General features: G+C 40.5%; 2 pseudogenes; one reads left to right on the top strand and one right to left on the bottom strand.

Moving 5' to 3' along the window:
* Window positions 1–3,932: 3,932 nt before the first annotated feature.
* LOC101425063 (developmental pluripotency-associated protein 4 pseudogene) lies at window positions 3,933–7,543 on the bottom strand (annotated as a pseudogene).
* Window positions 7,544–7,555: 12 nt separating this feature from the next.
* Window positions 7,556–10,955, top strand: LOC101424608 (E3 ubiquitin-protein ligase LNX pseudogene; annotated as a pseudogene).
* Window positions 10,956–25,896: the final 14,941 nt, after the last annotated feature.

The following is a 25,896-nucleotide window of genomic DNA, read 5'->3' as shown; positions in this document are numbered from 1 at the left end:
TGGAGCTTAAAACAAAGCTTCATTACCAATAAAAGCCACACTGGAGGATGTGGTTCTGGTCATGGGTGGTTGTGGTCTCCCTAATAGTGGACCTAAATGCCATGCCCACCAGGCATAGGCCCAATGGGACACCTGCAGGCCTTCTTTGCAGTGCAGTCAATTTACCTCACAGCTGAGAGCAGCCCAGAACTTGTCTTCCTGGAAGGGACAGGGAAGAAAAGGTGAGCTACCATACTCGTTTTTCCTCCAAACTCACCAATTGGGGAGGAATGAGTAAGGGTGCAGAGAGGGGCCAGGAACATCAAGTCGATGAATATCTTTCTAATTAGAACACAAAGTCAAGGGAAATAACAACTACCAAAAGTACATGTTTGTGCATATATTGAGTAAAAGCATCTCATATATACCTTTTGGGAAATACTACTGTAACGAACAGTGTTCTAATAGAGTGCCTGTGAAGTCTGTCATGTCAAATATTGCTTGGGCAACTTCTCTGCATTGTACAATTTATTTGTTATATTTTGGAGCAATGAAATTGATGTAGAAAAGCCAGTCTTCATCCAACTCAGAGTGAGTCATGTTAACAATGTACCACATATACCATCTTGATAGTTTATCAGGCAATCCTGTTAAGGGAACTATCACTATACAATTATAATTAAGAAGTGGTGGCCCTTCAAATGTCACTGGGAGTTATTTTACACTCATCATTCACAAAATAACTAGACCATGGCAATGTCTTTTGGTTTTTAATTCTGTATTTCCTTAATTGCCTCAGGAACACATCCAATTCAACTATTTTGATGTGGTTAGCTTCCTGATGATCAGGCTTCATATAACATCAGAACTTAAATGGAAAAGTAGAGAAACCCTGTCTAACTTCCCCATTGCTTTATAGAGATAAAGAAGTCAAAGTCTGAGAAGGCAAAGGGTTTACCCAAGTTCACACCCTACTTATTAATTGACTTAACCCCAGAATTGAGGTCTCCTGATTTTCAGCTCATCCCTTTTTATTCTGCCACTGAGCCTTTTTAAACATAAAGACAAAAAGAGAAAGCAGTGGATCTTGGCAGAGAAAAATTATTTCCTGTTGGTTCCTAACTTCAAAACTATATTTTGAATCCATCCATTCTTCTCCATCTTCCCTATCATTCTCATAGTCTAAATCAACACCATCTCTTACACCACTGTAATTGCCTCCAAATTGGACTTCCCATTTCAATCTCTGACTCCGTCTAGCTCAGTTGTTTCCCTTCATGTGAGTTGTTAACTTCCTGGAGTGCTTTGTCTTTTACTTTTCACTATCTCTCTTGTACTCATTATCTTAGAACTCTTTCTTTTGAAAAAGGTAGAAAAAACAATTCAAACTGTGAATATGAGTCACAATGGGCTAGATTATGGTTCAGTAAAAAACAAATCCAACATATCAGTGTTTCTTTTCTCTGATGGGTAGCTCTGTCATACCTGGTCAGGATCTTATATTGATGGACTCTCCAGCATCTGAAATGTTTGGTTGCTATGGCAGGATAGAGTGTAGTTAAAAGTGCACTAACTCCTAAAGGCTTCTTCCTAGAAATGGTATACATCTTCTCACTTTGCATTGGCCAAATGAAGTCCTATATCTAACTTCAAGGGGTGAGGATGTGCAGTCCTACTGGGTGTCCAGAAGGAACAGAAGCAGAAAAAAACAAAAAGGTGACCAGCACTAAGGTCTACCATGCCAACTTTTGCCTGAGAGGAATCTCCTATGCCTCATAGAGCTGAATAGTTCATGAATATAGCAGGCATAATTTAATTCAGGGCTTAAATGATGATATCAAAAGGTTCATCTCTTGACTCAGCTGTTTCTTAATCATATATCCATCCCTATCCTTTAGTTCAAAGTTATATCCTCATAACACCCAGACCAATGGATAAGGTAGCCTACTTCTTTGCTAGTGTAAACTAAAGTCCCTAGATTGAGCCTCATTGCTGTGATGGCCTGACATAGTTTGTGTGTTCATCTCTAACCCAATTGAATTCATCACTGTGACCAGGGAGATGGAATACACTGATTGGCTTAGCCTAGGTCTTGGTAACAGCCTAGTAGCTGGGATGGTAGAAATGCCTCCAAAAAAGCACATACGTTGAGAATGTGGGAAGAGTATTTTCTCTGTAGAGATATGAACTATGGTTACAGGTAAATGTGAGTGGATACTGGGTAAGAATAAAAACAAAAGACATCTACTGCTCTTTCCTTTGAGATCTCATGCTCCATGTTACTTCCTCAAAGAGGGCCTCCCTGGGCACGTATCCAAAATGAATCAGATCCAAACTTTATTCTCTCTCAGGACTCCCTTTCCTTTTCTTTCAAGGCAAACTATGTAACTTTTTTTGAAGATACAAGTGGATCCATAATGATTAATTAATATTTTGAGATTTCATACCTACATATACACTCACACATTTTCTGTTTTTATACCACTTTAACATCTGTGGAGTCCTCCCTATGTGCCAGATAATACTGATAACATTGAAATAACATTATTATGTGCTATACATAGTACTATTTCACATAAATTAACCATTTATCCTCACAAAAGTCCTCTACAGTGGGTATTGTAACTAGCCACATTGTACAGATACAAAGACTAAGATGACATTCAGTTGCATTTTGATTCATTTACTCCTCATATCAGCCATACGATACTACTTGTGTACCCTTTTTATAATAGGGGAATGTAGGAACAGCAAAGCTTAGTAAATTGCCCCTCTGAGAGCCTAGTTAATTAGCGGTGGTACTCGAATTCAGGTCGGATTCAGGTTGTATCAGTTCCCTTTCACCTCCTTGCTGGGCTGCTGCATTTCTTTGTTCTCTGATTACTAATGAGCAATTTGTGAGGAGTCATTGTTGAGACTGTGGAAATATCCTGCCTCTCAACAAACTTTCCTCTCTAGCTTTAACATTTATTGAGGATTCTTGCCCAAACCAATCTATACAATGATGGCTACAAACTTTCCAACTTTACCACTTCCTCTACTGCATTACTTTTTATATCTTCATAGGAGTAAAATAAAAATAAACCTCTCCTACTCATAATAATAAAAGATGGGAAATTGCCATTAAAAAACACAGGCTAAATGAAGAGTATTGGGTCTTTTCTGAAATTTACATGGTGATAAATTTAGTTAGTACATAAAAAATTAAAAATGAATCATGGAAAAAATCATGCTTTCTGTCTTGATATTTCTTTGAGATAAATACATTAATAATAATTTGCGTGTAATGACCATGGCCCACTAAATACAAATGGTGATAACTTATTTTATATACACATTTTTAATTCAATACATAAAGATTGAGAAAGGACCCTGTCTTGATCCCAGCGCCAAATCACAGAAACCTGAATGAAGAATAACTTTTGGGAGAAATTCTGTTTTGTATTCAAGAATCATGCAGAAAAAAAAAATTTTTTTTAATTAAAAAAAATATTCAACAGATTGAAATTACTATAATTACAGTTAAAAAGAAATTTCCAAAGCAGTCAGTATTCTGAGGTGGAAGTCCAGCACAAGAGGAAACTTATATTACCTCTTTACTCACCTGCACAACGGTCAGCTGAAGCACGCCCTGCTTGAAAGAGCTGCTGCAGTCAGTTCTGTTTCACGAGGGTAGATATTGGTATGATGGCCAAATTTTTCAACTTATTAAACTGGAATGAATTTGCAAAATGTCTTTTGCATTTTTGAACATAAGAGTCTCCTGTATCCGAGCCAACAAAGGAACAGGCACTTTTGGGGAATGAGGGTAAAATCTGCAACCCACCAGTTTGTGTGTCCTATGAGCATGGTGAGGTCCAGGGCTCAGCTGTCGGTGCCACCATAGAGTCAATTGTGGACCTTTCTACCATCAATTGCAGTCATGGAAATGCCCTTTTCCCAATATTGTAACCTCATTGGAGGCTTTTCATTAACACCTTGTTCCTCTGAACACATTTGGGGCACAACATATTGTCCTCCAAGTACGGGGGTGGGAAATTGCAGGCAAATAACTTAAAGAGTGCATACTTACTGTTCCTTATTTTTCAGGGACCCAGGCTTGTCCAGCATGAAACTGCAGGTGAACCCAACCATCTGTGTTTGCAGGAAGTCTTCTTCCATGCACCACACACAACCAGAACCCAGAGGCCTCCTGTGGAGTTCCCACTGTGTCCTTTCTCCCGGCCCTAGCTGCAGTTCTCGTCTACGAGGCCAACACAGCCTCCTGGGCGGAAGTCATTGTCACAACTGTTTTAACTCCCTCAAAAAGATTAGATTCTTCAAGGGCAGATATGCCCTTCTCAGGGGAGGAACCACTTCTGGAGGGTCAGTGCCCTCAGAAGACAGTTTCCCTTTCTCAGAATTTTCCAGAGGTGTTTCCCACTTTGATTTTCTTTGGAACAGTGCCTGGATCTTGGCCTCCTTTGCTGTGACAGAGATATCCTTTCGATGTCGGTGTGCATATTCACAGAGTTGCTTGCATGCTTCTAATTTCTGGCCTCTGGTGCTTAGCTTTAGTTGATGGCCCCAGGCCTGCACGATGTCTGGGTGAAGCAAGTTGAGAGGTGGCAGTTTAGATGGTAATGGAGGAATTGCTATCTTCTTCCGAGGTTTTGGGCTGCCTTTGCATGATGCATTCTCGTGTGAACAGGAAGCTTTGTCAACTTTCACTTTTTTTTTTTCCGCTTGGTGCCCATAGTCGAGGTGCTTGGAAACTTGATGTGCGTGGTTCTCTGCAAGCCCACTGTCCACTGCTCCTCTGACACCAGTTCAAATGAGAGTCACACATCCTTCCTCCAGCTTCCCTGTGGGTTCCACTGCTTACCTTTTGCATTCTCCATAATCAGAAAAGAAGCTGAAGTTGCTAAAAAGAAAATTCTTCTACTTCAGACTGTAATCTTTTATTTACTTGTATGATGATTTGTTTAGATTCTGTTTCTCTCCTTAGAAAGCTACCTCCTCGACAGCAGTAGCCGTATCTGTTTTGTTCATTGATGTTTCCTCAACATCAAGGAAAATACCTGACATATGGGATGCTCTCAAAAAACGTTTGTTGAAAGAAGTTAACAGTAAGTACTACACATATTTACTGATTTTAAGAAAAAGACGTAGAGTGGAATATAGGGGATTTGTGTTCAGAGATACATGGCCTGGCATATCCAGGTTAATAGTAGATACATTTTGGTTAGACAGTAAGCTAGCCGGTGGGACTGATAAAAGCATGGGTTATCAGTGTTTCTATAATAATCTTTAGATTGCAGAAAAATGAAAAAACAAGTTTCCAAGAATCAATAAATCAACATAGCTTAATAAAGCGTTGTAAAAAGGTAGGCAAATCTATATTTTCACCCCCTCATCCTGTCTAGAAGATGGAACACAATCCTATTATGAACTAGCTCAGGTAGGTCCTACTGGCTGGAACATGAAGACTTTGAGATTTTATTTTTATTAGTCGTCAGTTATTTACTGATAATTTTCATTTTTCTTTTTTAAAGATTTGTTTTTATTTATTTCTCTCCCCCCTCCCCCTCAGTTGTCTGCTCTCTGTGTCCATTCACTGCGTGTTCCTCCGTGACTGCTTCCATCCCTATCAGGGGCACTGGAATCTGTGTTTTTTGTTGTTGTTGCATCATCTTGTGGTGTCAGCTCTCTGTGTGTGTGGTGCCATTCCTGGGCAGGCTGCACTTTCCTTTGTGCTGGGTGGCTCTCCCCATGGGGTGCACTCCTTGCACGTGGGGATCCCCTATGCGGGGACACCCCTGTGTGGCACGGCACTCCTTGCACGCATCAGCACTGCGCATGGACCAGCTCCACATGGGTCAAACCTCAGACCTCCCATGTGGTAGGCTGATGTCCTATCCATTGGGCCAAGTCCGCTTCCCGATAATTTTCATCTTAAACTAGCAAATTTTCCTATATATATCTGAGTAGATGTGTTGTGCCTTAGTTTCTTCACCTGTAAAATCTGGATAATAATAGTACCTGGCTGTTGTGGTGAGAATTAAATAAGTTAATACATGTGAACTACTTAGAGCAGTGCCTTACACATACTAAGTGCCTAATCAGTGTTAGCTTTTATTATTAAGAACTTGTATTAGTGCTTTATTATCTTTATTATTTTATTTGACCAGCTTTTTCCGATTTCCAGAGCACAGATACATTATCTTATCTGAATCACATGAGGGATTCATTTCATACTGTTTCTTGGGTGATAGACAAAAAAAATGTTAGATCCAGTCCCATCTCTGAGAAATTTACAATCTGATTTTGACAAAGTACTGTCAAACAAGAAATAAAAAACTAAGCTGCAAGACAACAAAGGCATTTATTTGGGGTCTTAGAATTGCAATTCACGGAGCAGAGATTCCGGTAGCAAACAACCCAAATCATGTCCTGCGTTGGCATTTCCAGGCAAGGGCTTTGAAAGAAGAGATATTTGGGGTACTCTAACTGATCTTCAGGTTATATAGTTCACTGAGTTCTTTATCTTGTGGTTTGTTTTATGGTGTCCAGATGTCCACTGGGGTTTTGAGGAGCACTGTGGCATGAGGCTTGGTATCCTTTGGCAGTTTGAGACATCTGGCTGAGATTTGCATAAGAGTAACTTCCAGAATGACCTCCTGACTCCATTTATTTATTTTTTTAAAGATTTATTTTATTGTATTTACTTTTCTCCCCCTTCCCCCCCCCCTTTGTCTGCTCTGTGTCCATTCACCGTGTGTTCTTCTGTGTCCGCTTGCATTATCAGGCGGCACTGGGAAACTGCGTCTCTTTTTTGTTGTGTTATCTTGCTGAGTCAGCTCTCCGTGCGTGGTGCCATTCCTGGGCGGGCTGCGCTTTTTCCACGCAGGATGGCTCTTGTGGGATGCGCACCTTGCGCATGGGGCACCCCTATGTGGGGCACCCCTATGTGGGGTACTCCTGCGTGGCACTCCTTGCACGTGGCAGACTGTACGTGGGACAGCTCACCACATGGATCAGGAGGCCCTGGGTATAGAACACTGGACCCTCTGTATGGTAGACGGACACTATCAGTTGAGCCACGTCTGCTTCCCCTGACTCCATTTTAAATCTCTTAGCCATAGCAACTCTATCTTTTTATTTATTTTACAGTACTTTATGCTGTATCTTGATTGTAGAAAATGCCTTTCCAGGAAAGCTAAACCTAGAGTGTTTGCTCCTGTTTACCAATTAGGATTCTCTAGGTTGCAAGCAATAGAAAATCCAACTCATGCAGGCTTGAGGTACAAAGTGGATTGGTAGCTCTTGCATGGGGAAATGAAATTGACGTGGTATTCAGGGATAGTTGATCCAAGAGCTCCACAATGTTGACTGAAGGCCCAGTTTCCCTCCATCTATAGGTTCCCCTGATCATAGAAGTGGTATCATTTCAAGTCTTTCTCTCCCCAGAATGTCTGCCAGACACAGATGGGGGCATCTTCTTGCTCACACCAGCAAAAGGGGAGCAAATTTCCAGAAGGCCGTCATAAATCGGTTTCATTCCCAATGGTCCAGACTGGGTCATAGGCCCAATTCCATGACCAATCACTGGCACTTAAGATCGCCCCCAGACAAATCAGGGGCTACCTCTGAAGCTGGGGGCAAGAGGAGTCAACTTCCCTTCAAATCTAGGAATTGCTGCTTGCAGGTGGGGTGAAAACCTGAAGGAAAACAGGGTTCAATTTATAAATCAAAGGGCAGAACGCATGCCAAATTAGTAACCGCCAATACTCAGTCTACCTTTGAAGGGAAAATCATATCTTACATTTCTTTATGGTCAAATATCTAGTTCAGTGCCAGATGCACAGAAGATGTTTAACAAATATGGACAGAAAAAGTAGCTTTTAAATAGACCTACCAAAGAATTATTTCTTTCACCTCTGAGGAAGGCTCTGAATCCTAGGTATGCTTATCCCAGGAAGTAGCATTACCAGTGTTTTCTTATTTAATTGCTTTCTTCCAACGACCATGGACTCTGTCCTGGCCCAGGAGTGCTGAGAGGAGGACTGGATTGGCCCTTTCCTCTGGAACCATCTCAGTCGATTAATCATAAACTGTCCTAGGTGTCATTCATTCCCGGGTCATCAGATACCTCTTGGCTGCTTGGTATCTTATGTTGTGGTAGATGAGTCAATCTTTTAAGATTTGCATTCAGAGAAAGTGGCATTTAAATTTCCTCTTTATTCCAGCTCAGCATTTAGGGAAGCAGCCACTGATGGACTAATTAGCATCTTGGGGGGACTGAGAATGACCTCCACATCCTTTAACAGTTGCTTAATGGGTTATCCCAGGGAAATTCTGAGAGCATCTTGGAATGTTATTTCAAGTAGAAAATAGAGGCTAGCTTAGTCTCCTGGTCATTAATATAGTTAATAACTGTTATTAACTATACACTGTTAGTAGCTATCGTAAAAACAGCCAGTCTGAAGGATTGTGGGAAGATGGTCGAGTAGAAAGCTCCAGGAATCAGTTCCTCTACCACAACAACTATCGAACTAGCAAAAACTGTCTGAATTAACTATTTTGAACTTTGCAGTCTGGAAAAACATTGCGCAGCATCCAAGGAAGAGCAGAAGGAAGAGGCTAGTAAATTGTGGTAAATACCAGCACCTGTACACTGAGGTGGTCACAGCTCTGGCTGCCTAGGTCCTTGCTCAATTCACCCACAGGGATGAGCACTGCCCGGTAGCTGCTGCTTTGACAGACATTTGAAAAAAGTTGTGGATGGCTCCTAGAAGATATTGATTTGCTCCCAGGGAAATATTTTACTGGTTTTCTTGCCCCATTGACCATAAACCAGCCAGACCCTGCTGATGACCTGGACCCCAGCCCTGAACCCCTGAGTAGGGTTTGTGGTCAAGCCCACTCCTCTAAGGAAAACCATTTCTATACCTACATGGAAGATGTGGATGATGACTTCATATACCATATCTTCTGGTCCCTCTGGACAGTCCCTGTGGACATACCTACTATACACTCTGCCTCACCAACTTCCTGGTGAAGAAAGACTACTGCTCTGTGGATTGCAAGCCTATTTTGCTGCAGCACTGCAAGAAGTCCAGCATCCTGGTCAACGAGCTCCTCAACAAACTAATGGTGGTTTGCCTTTTCACAGACCTCTGCACTGAGGTGGCGCAGCTCTGTGACCTCCAGCATAACTATCAAATGAGTTATAAAGGTGCTTCCCACTATGGCCTGACCAAAGACAGGAAAAGGCACTTGCAAAAAGGCTGTCCTGATGGCTATGTGAGCCTCATAGCAAGGACATTCTCCTCAGAGGTTTCTGCAGCTGCCACCATCTCCCTAATGACAGATAAGGCAGTCCTAGACAACCCTGCCTACATGTCCATGGTGGAGGATGGCCAGCCAGCAAACAGCCCATTGGGTCCTGGCCAGAGCCAATGAACTATGACATGGCCCTTTGATCAATCCACTATCAGAAGTACATCTTTTACGAAATCGACCTTTGAGTATTCTTCTAAGGACAAAGAGTGGAAATGCAGTTACTAAACAGGCTGGCCAGAGAAGGGAAAATTCTGAAAATGCCACTGCCCGTGAAGTCTTTCCAAGGTTGTATCATCTGATTACAGATGGTGAAATTACCAGCATCAAGATCAATTGAGTGTATCCCAAGGAAAGTCTCATTAGGCTTGTGGGAGACAGCAAAACACCTCTGGTCCATACCATTATCCAACACATTTATCATGATGGGGTGATTGCCAGAGATGTTGGCTACTGGCAGGAGACATCATTCTAAAGGTCACTGGGATGGACATCAGCAATGGATCTCATAACTATGCCCTGTGCCTCCTGCAGCCAACTGTGCTGAGGGAGCAGAAGTTCTGGAGTAGGAACAATGGTCTGGCACTGGACACCTATGGCTCCCGGGATGACAGCTTCCACAAGATTCTCAGCAAAAGCTGCCCTGAAAATCAGCTTGGAATAAAACTGGTGTACAAGATGGATGAGCTTGGGGTGTTCATTTTCAATGTGCTGAATGGTGGCGTGGTAGACTGATATGGTCAGCTGGAGAATGATCGTGTGTTAGTCATCAACAGACATGATATTCAGTATGGCAACCCAGAGAGTATGGCTTATCTGATTCAAGCCAATGAAAGGTGTGTTCACCTCATTGTGTCCCACCAACTTCTACAGCAGAGTCCTGACATTTTTCAGGAAGCAGGTTGGAACAGCAAGGCAGCCAGATCTGAGGGCCTGGGGAGAGGAGCAACAAACCCCTCCATCCTGCAGTCACTTGTCATGAGAAGGTGGTAAGGGCCTGAAAAGACCCTGGTAAGCCTCTTGGCATGATGGTTGCAGGGGGAACATCCCATAGGGAATGGGATTTGCCAATCTATGTCATCAGTGTTGAGCCTGGAGGAGTCATAAGCAGAGATGGAAGAATAAATACAGGTGACATTTTGTTGACCATGAATGGCATTGAACTAACAGGTCAGCCAGGGTGAGGTGGCTGTATTATTGAAAATCACATCCTCCACCGTGCTACTCAAAGCTCTGGAAGTCAGTGAACCTGAGCCCCAGGAAGACTGCAGCAGCCCAGCAGCCCTGGACTCCAACCACACCTTGGCCCCATTGGGTGACTGGTCTCCCTTCTGGTCATGTGGCTGGAATTACCATGGTTTTTACATAACTGTAAAGATGTTATATTAGGAAGAAACGCAGCTGGAAGTCTGGACTTCTGTGTTGTTGGAGATTAGGGAGAACACAATGGGAAGAAAGCTTTTTTAAAAAAAATCAAATGCTTTGTTGAAGGAACACCAGCATACAACAATGGAAGAATTAGATTCAGCAATATTTTTCTTGCTGTCAATGGTAGAAGTACATCAAGAATGATACATGCTTGCTTGGCAAGGATGCTGAAAAAACTTAAAGGAAGAAATTTTCTCACTATTGCTTCTTGGCCTGGCACATTTTGATAGAATCAGTGATAGTATCATAGAAAAACAAAATCACAAATAGGCTAATTAAGTTGAAGCAATATATTTATCTTACCAATTTTTATAACTGAAAGATACCCTGTAAAAAATGTAAACTTCAGTGTCAGGAGAAGTGTGATTTCATGAAAGCCAATTACAGCTCAGAAAAAATAAAAAACTACTAATAGATTTTATTTAGTATGGAAGATTTTTCATTACTCCATAGTTTTCAGTTTTATATTTTGATTCAATAAAAAGCCCTCAAACAGCTGAAATGGTTTGTATGCCAGACTGAATCAAATCATACAATTAAGAAATTTAGTATATGCTAAGGTCTGCAAAGGGCATATTATGGGCATTTGAGAAATACTTCAAAGCCAGTGGATTTTAAAAGTGTTTTACTGAAAAATGTTCCTTTCATCAAATGAGAAATAAATATTTTTTAAAAATTAAAAAAATACAACACCACCAGCAAGTCTGTCAAGCCTGGCCACATATGTGGGTAGATTAGGGTGCACGTGGCATATGTGAATTTGTTACATCCCTGGAATTAACCCTTTGACTTGCATGTCTCTGAGCAGCTATTTTGTCTTCCCTCTAATTAAGATAAGAGAGGGTCCATGTCTTAGGGGTAGACACAGGGCAACAAGGTACACATGAACAATGCATAGTATCATACAAAATAGTCATTTAAGCTATTGGGAAACTGAAGCAAAACTAGAAACCACTTTTTTACTTTGAGACATGACTGCTACACCAATTAGAAATGCTCCCATTGATAAAATCAGCCTGCCTGGTGAACAGACCAAGATAAGAATCAAATATTTGCATGTTGCATTAGGTTAGTCTTGATAGGACCATTTTAGGAAAATGTCTTTTTTTCCAGTGGAAAAAGAATTTTTCAAAATCCTTAGGTGACCTTCCAAGTTCTAGGGATAATTTCTTCAACATCCCTCTTTTGCCAGGGTATTGTCAATGTTTACCCCTTGACTTTTATTTTCCCTTGCTTTCATAAGCAACCAATACCTCTTATTATTAGACCATTCTTTCTTTAGAAAAATCAATGCCTTTAATCAGGTCACTCCTTTCATTTAAATTTTATTTTATTCATTATACACAACATAATATTTCCCATTTCAATCCCTTTCAAGTATACAATTCAGTGGTGTTAATTACGTTCATACTCTTGTGCTACTATCACCACCATCCATTAAGAGAACTTTTCCATCACCAAAACAGGAACTCTGTACCCATTAAGTAATAACTTCTATCCTCCTGACCCCCACCCCTGGTATCCTGTAATCTACATTCTGTCTCTATGAGTTAGCATATTCTCATTACTTCATATAAGGGAGATAATAAAGTATCTGTCTTTTTGAGTCTGGCTTATTTCACTCAACATGATGTCTTCAAGTTTCATCCATTTTGTAGCATGTATTAGAACTTCATTCCCTTTTACAGGTGAATAATGACAGCACAGAACAGTTTTCCATAGCAGCTGCACCATTTTGCATTCCTGCCAACAATATATGAGGGTTTCTATTTCTCTACATCTTCATGGGCATTTATTATTTTCAATTTCTAAAAAATAATAGCATGTGTGGGGAGGGGTACACCTGGGTCATGCCTCTAAGGCATATGAATGTGTTCCAATGTTCATGGGGCATTGTCTTGATGGGTGGAGACCCACACAACACAAAAAGAATATTGAATTCCCATCCTAGGAGTCCTGCTGCATTCTCTAATAGAATGGCAAGAATCCCCTGACTACATGGGCAGTGCCTAGTGAAGGAAAATAGACCAGTATGTCATGCCTTTGATATTGATGGTTGTACCTTATGAGACTTTTCTTGTGAAATTGAAACGTAGCCTAGTATTATATATTGCCTAAGAGTTACCTCCTGAAAGTATCCTTATTGCTCAAATGTGGCCTCTCTCTAAGCCAAACTCAGCATATAAACATACTACCTTTCCAGCTGCACGGGACATGACCCCTGGGGATGAGGGTCCCTGGCACTGAGGGATTACTACCAAGCACTGACTAATGACACATTTGAAAAAAGACCTTGGCCAAAAGGGGGAAATATTAAATACAAATGATTTTTTGTGGCTAAGGGATTTCAAAGTGAGTCGGGAAGTCATTCCAGAGGTTATGCTTATGCATGTTTCAGGAGGATCTCGTTGACTGCCACAGTAAACAGTGCCTCAAACAGGGGGGCTCCTGAACTCTAGAAACATCTAGGCACTATAAGCAGGGCAGACAGGCTCAGAATTTGACACCTTGTCAGTGGGCCTAAATTTGGAATTTATGCTCCCCAGTGTAATAGAGTGAGACTCATTTATAGTTTCCCCATGCATGGCTCTTCTGCCCCTTTTATTTGAATCTATAATTGGCAATATACTTCTTAAATACATGTCCCAGAGACTTGAGTCTTTGGTCTGTTCATGTGTCAGTTGAGTCCCAAATTTCAGCAGAGTTGTAAACACCTACTTTTCAGTTTGCTGGACTTACCCAGGACAACTAACAAGGAGATATGATGGACAACACCCATCCCAAGGAGCGGAGAATGTCTGCAACTGCAAGCAAGACAGTTCCATCCATCTGCCCCATGGGATCAAAGCCCCATCTCAATTAGAAACAGAGTAGATATCACCATTCCCAAATCCTCAAGATTGGGGAATGAACAATGGACTAAAGTGGACTTATTATTATTCTATTTTAGACTTATTATTCTTGCAATGGAAGAACTTGTATCATTGATACAAAGGCAGTGGTTTAAGGGGAGGGAGAGGGAAAAATTAAGTATAACATGGGAGCATTTTGGGGACTTTGGAATTGTCCTGCATAAAATTGCAATGACAGATACAGGCCATTATATGTTTTGACAAAATCTCTAAAATCATGTGGGGCAGAGTGTAAACTAATGTAAACTATATTCCATGGTTAGTAGCAATGCTTCAATATGTGTTCATCAACAGTAACAAATATACCACACTAATGAAAGACATTGCTAATATGGGAAAGTATTTGGTGGGGAGGGATTGGAGCATATGGGAATCCCCCCCCCATATATATATAAAATTTTGTATTAATTTATTAAATTATATCACTCATACATAAACATACATAAATAATAAGTGCATAATAATATTTGTGAACTTACAAAATAAACATATATAACATTATACAGGACTCTCATAACTCATCCTACCACCAATAACTTGCATAGTTGTTAAACCTTTTTAAGTAATGATTAAAGAGCATTGTCAAAATATTACTACTAACCAAATTATTTTTCCCCCAACCAACTCTGTTATTATTATCTTTATATCATTTATATATGAACATACACAAACAATTAAGTGTATAGTGAAAGTTGTGAACTTACAAAGCAAACATGTATAACATCACACAGGGGCCCCATACATCAGCCCTCCACCAACACCTTGCATTGTCATGAGATGTTTGTTACAACTTATGAAAGAATATTATCAAAATCTTACTACTAATCATAGTCCTCATTTTACATTTGGTGTGTTTTTCACCAACACACCATATTATTATTTTTTAAATATATTTTTTATGACAGAAGTTGTAAACTTATAAAACAATCATGCACATAAGCAGAATTCCCAAACAACAACCCTCCACCAACACACCACACTGTGGTGGAACATTTGCTACAGATATCATCTGGTTGTTAACCATGTCTATAGTGTACATTTGACTCACATTTTTCATACTGTCTGATTATCAACACAGTACATCTTTCATATAGGTGCAAGGATATTGTATTATTACTGCTAATCACAGTAAATACTCCAGCTGTATTTTTCCCATGCTTCTCCATATTCCCAACACGCAGCAGTAGTGATATACATTAACTCTAGCTCACAAAGGACACTCTTGCATCTGTACCATCAACCACAATTCTCATCCACCTCTGGGTTTACTGCGCTATTCAGTTCCTAGATTATTCTCTAGCATTCTGTCAATTGGCATTTACATACCTAGACTACCATTTTCAGCCACATCCCCATTTATAAACTAGCTGTTACTCACTGCGTGTTACCATCCACTCTATACATGTCCACACTTTTACAGTAAAGCTAATTAAAACTTCTACATACATTAAACATCAGTAGTCCATCTCAGTCCTCCTCTTATCTCCTTTAAGAATCCACCACCTACCACCAGGTCTTGAAGATATTTTCCTACAATTTCTTCTAGAAATTTTATGGTTCTTGCTTTTATTTTTAGGTTTTTGATCCATCTTGAGTTAATTTTTGGATAAGGTGTGAGATGGGGGTTCTCTTTCCTTCTTTTGGCTATGGATACCCAATTCTTTCCCACCATTTGTTGAATGCACTGTTCTTCATGAGCTGTGTGAATTTGACAGGTTTGTAAAAAATCACTTGACCATACTTGTGAGGGTCTGTTTCTGAACCACCAGTTTGGTTCCCTTGGTCTATGTGTCTGTCTTTATGCCAGTACCATGCCTTTTTTACCACTATAGCTAGGTAATATGATTTAAAGTATGGAGATGAGGATTTGCTTTTCCTTTAATGTTTCTGGCTATTCAGGACCCCTTGCTCTTCCAAATAAATTTGATGATTGTGTTTTCAATTTTTTTTTATGCTAGTGGAATTTTTATCAGGATTGCATTGAATCTGTACGTCAATATGAGTAGAATTGACATCTTAATGATATTTAGTCTTCCAAACCATGAGCATGGAGTGTTCATCCAGTTATATAGGTCTTTTTTGATTTCTTTTAACATTGAGCTGCAGTTTTCTGAATACAAGTGCTTTACATCGTTGGTTAAGTTTATCCCTATTTGAGTTTTATCTGTCATATTTTATTTTCAAAACTCTTTTGACACTTTTAGTTACTTTTATTGATATAATCTTCATTTCTAGATTCTCTTCCAGGCCTCACTCTTCTGCCTTTTCTTTTCAGGCTCTAGCACACCCTTTAGTATTTCCTGAAAATTTGATCTCTTGCTTAGAAATTCTCCCAGTTTCTCTTTATCTGTGAATATTCTAATCTTGCCTTCATTTTTTGACAGTCTTTCTGGATATAAGATTCTTGGCAGGAAGTTTTTCTCTTGTAGTGTCTTAAATATATCAGATCATTGTCTTCTTGTATTCATGGTTTCTGGTGAGAAATCAGTACTTAATCTTATTGGGTATCCCTTATATGTTATGCATTACTTTTCTCTTGCTGTTCTCAGAATTATCTCTTTGTCTTTGGCATTTGACATTTTGATTAATATGTGTCTTGGAGTTGGTCTATTCAGATTTTTTTCAGATGGGAGTACATTGCACCTCTTGGACATGGATATCTATGTCCTTCAATAGGGTTGGGAAATCTTCGGCTATTATTTCTTCAGATATTTCTTCTGCCCCTTTTCCCTTCTCTTCTCTTTCGGGGACACCCATGATCCATATATTTGCCTGTCTTTTGCTGTCATTTAATTCCCTGAGACCTTGTTCAATTTTTTCCATTTTTTTCTTCATCTATTCTTTTGTATGTTCACTTTCAGAGGCCATTTCTTCAAACTCACCAATCCTTTCTTCTGACTCTTCAAATCTGCTATATATGATTCCAGAGTTTTTTAGTTTCATTTATTGCATCTTTCATTCCCGTAAGATCTGCTATTTTTCTATTTATGCTTTCAAATTTTTCTTTGTGCTCATCCAGTGTCTTCTTAATATCTTTAATCTCTTTAGACATCTCATTGAATTTATTAAGGAGATTTGTTTGAACATTTATGATTAGTTTTCTTAACTCCTTTATGTCATCTAGAGACTTATCTTGTTCCTTTAACTGGGCCATATCTTCCTGTTTCTTGGTGTGGATTGTAATTTTTTGTTGGTGTCCTTGCATCTGGATTACTAGAGTATTTATTCTGGGTGCAGTTTTTCTCTTTATTTTAGGGCTTCCTGCCTTTCTCCCTTGCTGGTTGAGCAGTAGGAGCCAAGGATGTAATTGGTGCTATAAACTGTAGAAGCTCAAGCTGTCCTCATTGTCCTAGGGATTGATGAAGCTTCTCCCAACTTTCTCCTTTGCCAGAGGTAGGGACAGAGTCACAGTTGTGTGAAATACTTCAAGTTGTGCAGGCCTAGACTGTGGTTGCACAGAGAGACTGATGAAGCTTTATGCCCCTTTTCTGCCTGGGGTGGAAATGGAGCTGCAGGTGTGGGAAGCAATCTATACAGTGTGGGTCCAAGATGACTGCAGTTGCCATGGTAGACTTCTGATTTTAAGTCTTGCCAGCAAATGTACCTGCAGTTGCCTGGATAGGCTGGTGCAGGGCCCACCAGCTTCCTCCCTACCACAGGTGGGCCTGAAGCTAGGGCTGCTGGCTGATCTGGGTGAAAGAAACCAGTTCCTACTGTCATTGTGATTTTTGGTCAGTCCAACTTTCCCTCAGGCTGGGGGCAGAGTAAAAATGGTGGCCACTGGCCTCTTTCCAATTTAGGGAGATTTACATCCTAGCTGTTCCCAGGGTTACATCTTAGTCAGCAGAGTCTACCAATCAATAGCTGAGATCGGCAGCCAATTGTCTCCTCCTCTCCTGTTTTTGGGAAATGGAGCTTCCAATTCCAGCCACAGAGCATCTTCTGAGGTGGCTTGTGCCACCAGAGTAGATAATTACCGGCTTCTGCAGCTTGGCTGGTAATTTCCCTGAGAGGCTGCCATAGGTCCCTGCACCTTCCTTCCTGCTGGAGGTGGCCTTGGGGCTTAAGTTAGAGCTGCAATCTGACCTGGATGGAGAGAAGCCGGTCCCCACCAGCACCGGGATTTTTAGTCTGCCCCACTTCCCCTCATGCCAGGTGTGGAGTTAATATGGCAGCTCCCAGCCTCTTTCTGATTTGGGCAGACTCAAACTTTAGCTGCTCTCAGGATTATGCTTTAGCCCACTAAATTTACTCATCAGTAGCTGAAGTTGGTGCCAAATCGTTTTTCCCTCCCCCATTTTTGGGAAGTGGAGCCTTCATTTCCAGCCACGGAACAGCTCACTAGGTGACTTGTGCCTCCAGTGAAGGATGGGCACCTGCCTCCATGGTGTGGAATGCTCTACTTAGGAGTCTTCTCTGCTAAAGGGCAGTCTCCTCCTTCCATTCCTTCAAGGATGTGGTAGGATGCTCTTCTGGTCTCCTGAAGCCTCAAACACATGCTCCAGAGAGCTCTGGGTGTTTACTAACTGCCCTGTAGCAGGAGCTGACTCTAGGAACTCCTTACTCCACTCCATCTTGCTGTTTGTCCCTCCCCTATATTTTTGATGTAACACTTATGTAATCTAAAGCTTCACTAAAAATTTTAAAAAATTAAAAATAATGGAAAAAATAGTCATTCTAGTGGAGTGAAGTGGTTTCTTATTGAGGGTTTTTTTTTCAAAGATTTATTTATTTTATTCATTTCTCTCCCCTTCCTCCCTGCCCCAGTTGTCTGTTCTCTGTGTCCATTTGCTGCACGTTCTCCTTGTCCGCTTCCGTTGTCAGCGGCACTGGAATCTGTGTCTCTTTTTGTTGTGTCATCCTGTTGTATCAGCTCTCTGTGTGCAGCACCATTCCTGGGCAGGCTGCACTCCCTTTCGCACTAGGTGGCTCTCCCCACAGGGCGCACTCCTTGCGCGTGGGGCTCCCCTATGGGGGGGACACCCCTGCATGGCACGGCACTCCTTGTGCGCATCAGCACTACGCATCGCCCAGCTCCACATGGGTCAAGGAGGCCCAGGGTTTGAACCACAGACCTCCCATGTGGTAGAAGGACGCCCTAACCACTGGGCCAAGTCCGCTTCCCTTTTTGTGGCTTTTGATTTGCATTTTCCTGCTGGCTAGCGAGGTTGAGCATCTTTTCACATGCTTATTGGCCATTTGTGTATCTTCTATGGAGAAATGTCTATTCCAGACCTTTGTCCATTTTCAAATGGGGTTGTCTTTTTGCTGTTGAGTTGTATCAGGTCTTTATATATTCTGCATATTAAACCCTTAACAGACATGTTTTCCAATTGTTTTCTCCCATTCTGTTGGTTGTCTTTTCACTTTCTTGGTCATGTCCTTTGATGTAAAAAGTTTTTAATTTTGATGTAGTCCAATTTATGTATTTTTTCTTGTGTTGCACTTTCTTTTGCTGCAAAGTCTAAGAATCCATTGCCTAATACAAGATTCTGTAGATATCACCCTATGTTTTCCTCTAAGAGTTTTCTAATTTTACTTCTCATATTTAGGTTGCTGTTCCATTTCGAGTTCATTTCGGCATATGGTGTGAGATAAGTGTCCATTTTCATCCTTTTGCATGTGTATGTCCTGTTTTTTCTCAGCACCATTTGTTGAAGAACTATTCTTTCCCCATTGAGTGAACTTGGCACTCTTGTCAAAAATCAGTTGGCCATAGATAAGAGGGTTTATTTCTGCACTCTCAATCTCATTCCATTGATCTATATGTCTTCCCTTGTGCCAGTCCCACAATGGTTTGGTTACTGCAGCTTTGTAATAAGTTTTGAAATCAGGAAATGTGAGCCCTTCAAGTTTGTTCTTCTTTTTCATAGTTTTGACTATTTGGGACCCTGTCTTCTTCCATAAGAATTTTATGTTTGATGATGGACTTTTCCATTTCTGTAAAGAAGACTTTTGGAATTTTGATTAGGATTGTGTTGAATCTATAATCATTTTGGACAGTGTTTGGAATTGAATTATGTTCCCCAGAAAAACATGTTCATCTTAATCCATTTCTGTGTGTATGTTTGTGAACTCATTGTAAATAGCACCTTTTGAAGAGGTTGTTTGAGTTAAGCTGTGTTCAACTGAATCAGTTTGGACTTTAATCAGATTACTAGAGTTCTTTATAAAAAGAGTGAAATTCAGGCAAAGAGAGAAAGTCATGTGAAGACCTTGGAAGTCAACAGAACTGGAGGAGAAAAGAGAAGACATTGTACATTGCCATGTGAAAGAAAAACCAAGGACTAAGAATTGCTTGCAGCCAGCCCCAGAATGCCACAGTCCTCAGGAAGAAAACATCGTCCTTTGATGCCTTGATTTTGAACTTCTTCTAGCCTCAAAGCCTTAAGGCAATAAATTCTTATTATTTAAGCCACCCCATTACATCATATTTGTTTTAGTAATAGGAAATGAAAAGAGATGGTATTGACATCTTAACAATATTTAGTCTTCCAACCCATGAACATGGAATACCTTTCCATTTATTTAGGTCTTCCGATTTTTTCAGCAATGTTTTGCAGTTTCTGTATACAAGTGTTTGACACCTTGTACACTTAAATTTATTCCTAAATATTTAAATCTTTTAATTGCTATTTAAACGAAATTGCTTGCTTTCTTTTTTAAAAAAAGATTTATTTATTAATTTAATAAATAATGTCTTCTCTTCTCATTTTCTCTCCTCTAGGATTCACAGGGATTTGATCCTGGAGACTTTTCAATTGCAACACCTCAGTTCCTGGTTTCTGCTGCACTTTATGTTGGCTCTCCCCATGTCTCTCTTTTAATGTCATCATCTTGCTGCATGATTCACTAATGTATGGCACTGGTTCACCACACGGGCACTTGTGCAGGTACTGTCTTCACATGTGGGTACACTTTCTCATCTTCTTTTTCACCAGGAGGCCCCAGGGATCAAACTCAGGTCCTCCCATATGGTAGGTGGAAGCACTATCACTTGAGCTACATCCACTTCCCTGGAATTGCTTTCTTGATTTCTTCCTCAGATTGTTTGTTGCTGGTGCATAGAAACTCCATTGATTTTTCTGCATTGATCTTGTACCCTGCCACTTTGCTGAATTCAATCTAATAGATTTCTTGCAGGTTCTTTGGGATATTTTATCTATAGGATCATGTCAGCTGCAAATTGGGAAAGTTTTACTTCTTTTCCAATTTGGATGCCTTTTCTTTCTTTCTTTCTTTTTTTTTGCCTAATTGCTTTGACTATAACTTCCATTACAATGCTGAATAGCAATGGTAAAAGTGGGCATCCTTGTCTTGTTCCGGATCTTAAGGGGAAAGCTTTTAATCTTTCATTATTGACTATCAATTTTGGCCACTATTGATTGTTCCTGGCTTCAAATCTTTGCAGGACTTTGAACCTATTAGTTTATACCTTTACAGATTAAAAAATTGGAGAAATTGGATTCTAATCCTTTGGATGAGTTAATTAATTTCTCCAGGTATCAGTCTATTCACCTGCAAACTGTAGGTCATGAATGAGGTGGTGCTCCACCCAGATTCCGTCTTCAGAGCTCATGCTCCACTTTTACAGTTATGCTCCTGCTAGGTGTTACCCTCTACTGCAGGAATTACCTCACTCAAGGGTAATTCCGCTTGTAGTAGTTGACTCATGCCAATGACTGTCTGAGGTGGCATACAGAGGCTCAGCCCCCCATGCTTCAAATGGGCCACACCTATTTCAGAGCTCCCTGTAGAACTGTCTGAGCCCTTAGGTGTAACCAAAGTTTGGGTCAGGCTGTCTCTTTGCCTAACCCTGCCTTCCTCACTTCCTTATGGATATATCTCCATTAAGCACTCCCCAATGTAACTGTATAGAACTGTCTGTCTCAGAGTCTCTTTCCAGTGAACCCAATTTAAAACAAATACCTTACCTCTTCAGATTGTTGTAAAAACTGAATGTATATATGAAGCCCTTTGAACAGTACCTTACTCTTGTAATGTACTTATTATTGATAGCTATCATTATTCTTGGGCATTATCTCACTGAAACTAATAATCCCATTTTTGTCTGCTCTCGTCCATCCGATAGTCCTTTGAGAAAAATAATATGGTAACTAACTGTAGAGGAAGTAAAGTTTGTTATTTGTCCCTTAACTCACTCTTTGTTGCCCTGGGGCCCTTCTTGTTTACTTCCTTCTCTATCCCTTCCCTTTTGCTCTCATCACTCTGCTTCCTCTAGTATTTTCCTACCCATACCTTCTTTCTCTAGAAAAATAAGTGGGAAGTGAAAAGACTTGTTAAATCTACTCACAGAAAGACTTAATATGTTAGGCCTTAGCTTTCTAAGTTATTTAGCTTCATTTGACTTTTTCTCTGTGTGCTTTGGTTTTATTATTATTTTTATCTCAGATATTAACAGAACCGTTCTTCAGTAATTTCTGGCCTTCAGTCTGGTATAAGATCAGTCTTTTAAAATTGGTCTTCCCAGAGAGGAAGCATTTTAAATAAACACTTAAGAAATGCACGTCATTAATTGCTACTGCTATTACAAAGAAAATTTCCCCTTTTGTACTTATACTGTGAGATGGATTGGCCTTAAAGGATGCAATTTTACCAAACAAACAAAATGAATAAAATTCTTATTGGAATTCCAAACAATCAAGGTGATGGGGGTAAAAGCAGAAAGTTGAAAATATAAATGTGAAAGGCAGCTCATCTTACTTAGGTCTTTGGAACTGGGCTGATTTGGAGATGGAAAAAGACCAAGCAATAAGTTTTAAAAAATTTTTTCTCCCTGGCATATGATCTCATAACAGTCACAGTTGAAAGTGATAGAAAACTCAATTCAAATTAAGTTAAGCACAAAAGGAATTTACTGGTAGGATCCTGGTGAAACTCAGCGAATACAAGAAGGAGCTGCAGAAAACAGGGCAATTCATGGAATTCGAGGTCTGGAACTGGAGGTGGGATGCCAGCAGAACTCTTCATCTATCATCTCTTTGTGTTTGTGTCTGACTTTATTCCCTTCCACAGTAATGCAGCCTTTCTCCATGTGGTGGACAGTGTGATCCTTAGACTCTTTCACTTGCTGCTTCTCATTTTTCAGCACATCTTACTATCTTTACCTTCACAATAGATCCAGAATCCAAGAACTGCTCCCCACCTCTGCTGTTACCACCATGGTCTTGGCCACTGTCGTCTCTTGTCTGGATTATTCTAATAGCTTTCCTAATTGGTCTCTTTCTTTCCTCTGCTCCTCTACAGTCACTTTTCCTCATAGTAGCGATGAGAATTTGTTAAAACATAAGGCTCAAATCATGTCTCTCCTCTGCTCAATACTCTTCAGTAACTTTCCATTTTATTAGGTGAAAAAGCCAACATTTTCACAAGGGTGTAGAAGACACTATGTGACCTAGCCCATGTTACTTTTCTGACCTCATCTCCCAGGACTCTGCTCAAGACATACTGGCCTCCTCACAGCTCCCAAAGTTTCTGCCCCAGGGTCTTTGAATTTGCTATTCCCTTTGCCTGGAAAGATCACCTCCCAAATATGAGCATGACTTGCTCCCTCTCTTTTTTTAATTCTTTTTCTTAAATGTCACTTTGTATGGGAGGACTTGCTTGGCACTTTTCTGAAATTTTAACCTCTCTTACTGCCACCAACACTTTTCATTCTTCTCCCCACTTTACTTTTTTCCCCTTACCAATTATCATTATATAGGTATTTTATATAGTTGTATTACTAGGCATCGGAATTAGATAGACCTCCTAGGTTCTCTGGATATATTGGATGGTACAAGGACTTGCTCCTTGCCTTGCAATATTTCCGTTCAGCCTGACTGAGGCTCTTCAGCTTTCCTTGAATCTCTAATCAACCTCATTTTTATTTGGGGGAGGAGAAGTCCAGTTCAATGTTGTCCCATATTTTACCCTGTGATTTAGTTTCTTAAGCTACTCAAAGCACATGAAATGGGCCAGGTTATGTAATGGGAATTTATTAGTTCATTATTTGAGGCCAGGAAAATGGCCAAATCAAGGCATCATCTAGGAGAGGATTTCTTCCTGGAGTTCGGCTGTTGGTGATCCTTGGCTCCTCTGGCTCATGGCAAGGCACATGGGAGCATCTGCCGGTCTCTCCCATTTTCTTCTGGGTTTCACTGATTTCAGCGTCTTACTTCTGTGGTTCTGCAGGGTATTGAGTTCTGCAGGATATTGAAGAAGACCTTTATCTTACAGGTGCGATGTCCCAGCATGATATTCTGGATGCAGCATCCCAAGGAATAAATGCCATACTTTGCAAACGTAGTAACACTCAATGAGGCTTCCTTTCTGATCTTCAGGATGTGCTGGGTGCTCACTTGGAGAATAAGATTAACATTATCCTGTCAGAGACAGAGACCCTGCTCATGTGGTTTAACACATACAGGAACAGCACTTTGACACAATCTACAAATCGATTGATCCCAAGTTGTATGTGTAACATGAGTCAATGGAGTTGGTATCCTTCTGGAGGAAAGTCTTAGAGTGTGAATTATCATTTCTGCTGTATTAATCTGGTTCTGCAAATGTTCTGCAGTTCATAAGGTGAAAACTACCATATTAAAAAGAAATATTCATTATAAATTCTAGGAAACATTGGTTAAAATCTGTTGACAATAATTTCTTAAGTAAAAAAAAAGCCAGTTACATTGTTTTTAATATAGTTAGTATATTAAATATAATATAATTTAATTACATTATAAACACAGATATCTTTGCTCTTGAGGTTTTTTATGCCTACTGTACTTGGGTGGTGAAAATACTATATCCTTCTGCACATTTTTTCCCAATTCTATGTTGAGAGCTTGCAATTGGCTACAGTAGGAATAATTACAAATCAGCAACTTCTAGAGATCAGGGCTTTGTTTTGCTTTGTTTTTTTTAAAGGAGAGATGCTTGTTAAACATTTGCCAACCTACCCTGGGACAATTGAAGGAAATGGCCCTAAACTAAGTGCTGAGAATTCATTCATTCATAGGAACAAGAGGGAAGGCAGGGTATTTGGACTGGTGAGTAGATAGATGTGTGGAAAGATGTTTCCTACTTACTAAATGAAAAAGGAAGCAGGTAATCATCTGAGAATAGGATAGGAGAGAAGCTATTAGGGATTTGAGGTGAGAGAAGTGTGGGACAGTGAGTGGATGGATTAAAGAAAGTATACTGTCCAGCACCATTGAAGAGTCTCCTGAGGTTTGCGGTTATGAATTTCAAGAGACCTGCCACAGTAGGTATACATTTTTCTCCAGCCTCTTTCAGCTGTTTGGGTGAAGCTGTAGGTGGTGAGATGGATTTATCCAAGACTGGAATTTTGCCAGACCAATACGGCTACGTAGGGGAGGAGTAAGGGGGATTATGTGATTGTAACGGAAAAGTCACCACCTCAGAGAGACCTTCCTAATCTACCCCAGCTAAAATCATGCCCTATCCCCTGTGACTTTAACCCATTACCCTGTTTATATTCCTGTTTTGATTATTGGGTGCCAAATCAAATGACATGCTACATGGGAACAGGGACCATGCTTTATTCACTGCTTAATTTGCAGTGCCTGTCACAGTACTTGGCACACTGTGTGTTCAGTAAGCGATATGTTGAGTTAACATTGAATAAATATTATTAACTTGCTACTTTTTAAAAACCCTATACATTTGAATAAAGAACACTGAAATTATTTTTTGTTTCCTTTTGTTTCTTGCTCCGTGGTTTTTAACCTTTAGTGAGAAAAGGAATTTCTCTATACGGCTGAATACACTACACCACGATTCTTTATTTCCTGGACGCTCCTAGGGCACAGGGGCAATTCTTACTGCTATTTGAGACCCAACCCCAAGCCTTAGAGGCAGCTGCCCTGGTTGTGTGGGTAATGCAGCCGCTGGCCTTTGTCCCACTGTATTCAGGAACGCTGGGGGACCTAAATTACAATCCCTGAACTTGGAGGGCGGGTAGTTTATACATTTATTACTATTTTTTGGGTCCCAGTATCGGTTTAGGGCGTATTCGGTGGTTTCAGGCTAGGTAATGACTTAAACTTAAGAGCACTAGCCCCAGCGTCCAAGACTCCTAGGGAGGGGAGTGGCCGAGAAACTTGTCCGCAGGGGCCGGCGAGGAACAGGCCCGGCGCCTCCAGGCACAGGCCAGCCGGGCGCGCGCGGGCTGCAGGAGGCGCTTCCGCACGGCTGGGGAACCCGGACCCGCCTCCCGCCCCCTTCGGTAAAC

This window comes from Dasypus novemcinctus, chromosome 2 (assembly GCF_030445035.2).
Source record: "Dasypus novemcinctus isolate mDasNov1 chromosome 2, mDasNov1.1.hap2, whole genome shotgun sequence".
Lineage (NCBI taxonomy): Eukaryota > Metazoa > Chordata > Mammalia > Cingulata > Dasypodidae > Dasypus > Dasypus novemcinctus.
The sequence above is the reverse complement of the archived record's forward strand: the minus strand, read 5'-3'. Positions and strand labels throughout refer to the sequence as shown.